The sequence below is a fragment of the Monodelphis domestica genome, chromosome 3, assembly GCF_027887165.1.
Source record: "Monodelphis domestica isolate mMonDom1 chromosome 3, mMonDom1.pri, whole genome shotgun sequence".
In the NCBI taxonomy this organism is placed as follows: Eukaryota; Metazoa; Chordata; class Mammalia; order Didelphimorphia; family Didelphidae; genus Monodelphis; species Monodelphis domestica.
Genome location: NC_077229.1, coordinates 448,206,916 through 448,211,027, shown reverse-complemented (window position 1 = coordinate 448,211,027; position 4,112 = coordinate 448,206,916). Strand labels below are relative to the sequence as shown.

Here is a 4,112-nt window from a genome sequence, read left to right as displayed (position 1 = left end):
GTAGAGAAGGAGAGGCCAGAATATTCAAGGCATGGGCAGAAGCCAGAGAAAATGTCTGGTCTGGAGATGGAGTGTGTCTTGTTTGAGAAATAATGAAGCCAGTGTCATTGGCTTGACTAATACAGAGAGAGGGGCAAGTAATGTTTAAGAAGACTGGAAAGGGAGGAGATTTTGTATTTGATCCTGGAGCCACTAGATAGACAGAGAGTTACTGGAATTTATTGAATAGGGTGGAATAATATGGTCGAAGTTGTTCTTTGTGAAGATTATTGTAACAGCTGAGTTGGGGATAGACTGGAGAGGGGAAGAGAGACCTGAGGCAGGCAGATCAACCAGCAGGCTTTTGAAATTTTCTTGGAATGAAGTGATTAGGACCTGCAGCAGACTGGTAGCAGTGCCAGAGGAAAGAAGTTGTATGAGAGGTGTTACAAAGGTAAAACTCAGTAGACTTGACATCAATTGAATATGAATTGTGAAAAAAAGTGAGAATTTGAGAATGACACATATTTTGGAACTGGGAAGATAATGGTTGCTTCCTCAATAGTAATAAAGTTAGAAGTGGGGAAATTTTTTTGGGGAAAGATAGTGAGTTAAATTTTGGACAGATTGACTTTAAGATGTCTATGGGGAGATGTGGCCCATGCCTGCGTGCAGGGTGCCTCCACAGCTGCAGCTCCCTATGTCCTCAGTGTCCCTGCTGTGGACCGAGTTGCTGGAGGTGGCCACTGCGGAGACAGTAGTGGCAGCCGAGGGAAAATGGCAGACAGTGTGGATCACATAGACATTTATGTGGATGTGGGTGAGGAGTTCAACCAGAAAGCTTAATAAGGTGGGCATGATCAGATAGATTTGTATGATGATCCATCTGCAAATAATGGAGATTCCCCAGAAGATCGGGATTACAGGGATATTCTCCCACATTCTGTTGGCAATGATGTAGGTGAAGGATCAGCAACAAATGTTGTCTATACCTATACTGGAAAGAGAATTGTGTTGTACATTGAAAATCTTGCATGGTGGACAACTAATGAAGATTTAAGTGAAACAGTCCATTCTTTGCGGGTAAATGATATTTTGGAGATAAAGTTTTTTTTAAACCGTGCTAATGATCAATCAAAGGGAACTTCATTTTAGATATTTAATACTTGACATTGTAAATGAAGAGAGGAAGTATGGAAAGGATCATAGATCTAGAGCCAGAAGGGATCATCTGGGCCATCCCCTTCCCTTCATTTTTATTCACAAGGGAAGGTGTGCTGGGAAGGAGTGCTGGAGTCAGAGGATCTGGGCTGGATTCCTGACTTCATCACTTGGCAGCTGTTTTCCCTTGTTGGGGTTGGATCTGAAGCATCCTCAAAAAGTTAATGGATCTGTTGCCTAAAAGAGAACTACATGGTCAGAATCTTGTTGTGACTCTGTGTAATAAACAATTCCTGAGTCAATTTGAAATGCAGTCCAGGAAAACTACACAGTCAGGACAAATGTTTGGGGAAGGTAAAGCTGGCCCTCCAGGAGGCAGTTCCAGAGCAGTATTTCCATAAGGTGGTAGGGGACAGGGCTGTTTTCCAGGGGCTGTTCCAGGTGGGTACAGATTTCCTGGACCAGGTGGACCAGGAGGGTCACCTTCCAACTTTCCCAGCTGGACAAACTCCACCACGTTCACCCCTAGGTCTTCCACCTCCTGATCAGGTTCTTCCTCCTCCATTAGCTGGGCCTCCTAATCAAGGTGATCACCCTCCACCACCAGTTCTTTTTCCAGGACAGCCTCCATTGGGTCCACTTCCTCCTGGTCCTCCACCCCCATAGCAGGGATGGCCTCTGCCTCCAGGCCCTTTTCCACCTCACTCACCTGCCCCTCTCCGGCCACTCCATACATTTGTTCCTCCTCCACATCTTCCTGGACCACCTCCAGGTGCCCCACTACCAGCTCCACACATGAACCCAGTTTTCTTTCCCCCACCAACCAACAGTGGCATGCCAACATCAGACATCCGGGGTCCATCACCCACAGACCCATATGACTGACCTCCCCCCTATTATAGAGGTGACTATGGGGCCCCTGGAAGAGAAATGGATGCTACAAGAATGCCATTAAGTGAAGCAGAGTTTGAAGAAATTATGACTAGAAACAGGGCAATTTCAAGAGCTATGTCTGACACCAGTGCTGATGATTATGGGAGTGCTATTGAGACCTTGCTAACTGCTATTTCCTTAATTAAACAATGCAAAGTATCCATTGATGATCATTGCAAAGTGCTTATTAGTTCTTTGCAGGATTGCCTTCATGGAATTGAGTCCAAATTTTATGGTTCTGGATAAAGACATGAACACTCAAGAGAGAGGGACTAGAGTAGATCCAGAGAAAAGAGTAGACATCACAAATCTCATAGTAGAGATCGTCATGATGATTATTATATATAGAGAAGCAGAGAATGAGGAAGGCATCGGGATCGTGACCAAGACCCAGATTGTGATAGAGAATGTGACAGAAAGTGAGACTATTGCCACCTTTAAGAGAAACTAAAGGAAGAGGAACACCTTGCAAGACAAGAAACCTTCTTCATGGGGGAAAATGATGCTTGCCCAGCAGTTTGCTTCTTGTGATTGAACTGAGCCTGTAAGGATTCATGGATAAAATAGACAGGAATAGATCTGCATAAAGCAAATCTGCACAAATGGTAACAAGTAGCTCCTTTTCCTTTTTATGTTGCTTACCTGTTTTATTTGAAGGGAACCTGTGCGATTTAGAAGTTATAGCTTTTTGGTTATATACATTTGGCCATTATAATGTGCAAGCAATTGGAAAAATTCAAGTAAATGCTTGTTTTTGTAGTCATTTGTTCTTGTTCAAATATTCATATGATAATGTCTGTAAACAGCACCACTTTGATTACAATAGATGGAGTGTTGTAATAAACTGTTTAATGGGGGAAAAAGATGTCTATGGGACATCCAGTTTAACATATTTAATACACAGTTGGACATGTTAAGAGAAAGATTAGGGTTGAATATGTAGACCTCAGAATTATTAGCATAGAAATGATCATTGAAACTTTTTGAATTGATGAGCTTACCAAGTGAGATAGAGGCCTGGGACAGAACTCTAAGGGTCCCTGATCTTTATTGAGTGGGGAGATCCAGCAAAAGATATTGAAAACAGGGGGCAGCAAGGTGGCTCAGTGGATTGAGAGGCAGGCCTATAGACAAGAGGTCCTGGGTTCAAATCTCGACTCATTCTGTGTGATCCCTGGGCAAATCACCTATCCCCCATTGCCTAGCCATTACTACTCTTCTGCCTTGGAATCAATAAACAGTATTGATTCTAAGATGGAAAGTAAGGGATTTTTAAAAAAGAAAAATTAGAAAGAGGTAGCAGACAGGTAAGAAGAGAATGAAGATAAAACAATGATCCAGAAATCTAAAGAAAAGAGGGTATCAGGGAGAAAAGGACAATCAACAATGTTGAAAGTTGGAGAAGGTCCACAAAGATGAAGTTTGGAAAAAGGCAATTGGATGTGCAACTAAGAGATATTTGAAAACTTCAGAGACAATAGTATCCATTGAATGATGAGGTCAGAAGTCAGACTGTAGAAAATTACAAAGAATGAGATGAAAGAAGATATTGATTATAGCTACTTCCTTTTCAAAGAGTTGTTACAAAAATGGGAAGAGATATGAGACGAGAGTTATTTGGGATGGATGGATGAAGTGAAGGTTTTTTGAAAAACTAGAATGAGGAAACTTTACAACTGTAGATCTGGAAAGAATTTTGAGGGGGGAAAAGGATGTTTGATATAGTGGAAAGAGATTGGGATTTGCAATCAGAGGACCTGGGTTTGAATTTTGGTTCTTGGTTACCTGAATATGAAGGGAAAAAAGACAAAAAAATTTGGGGTCACTTAAGTTATATAGTTAATGGATTGTTTAGTCAGCTTTGCATAACTGAGTTTTCATGATGAATAGAATTGCAATGATCAGGATTATTTTTATAAGGGCTTCTGTTCCCTTTGTGCCAAAGGAAGAGTGAGTTTATTTTTTCATTATAAATATACTGATTTTTCATGTTTTTTTTAAATGAAGTTAGGTTTTGAAAAAGACATGCAAATTCATAC

At 41.3% G+C, this 4,112-nt stretch overlaps 1 pseudogene; it reads left to right on the top strand.

The window, feature by feature from the left end:
- Window positions 1–721: 721 nt before the first annotated feature.
- Window positions 722–2,496, top strand: LOC100618078 (cleavage and polyadenylation specificity factor subunit 6-like; annotated as a pseudogene).
- Window positions 2,497–4,112: the final 1,616 nt, after the last annotated feature.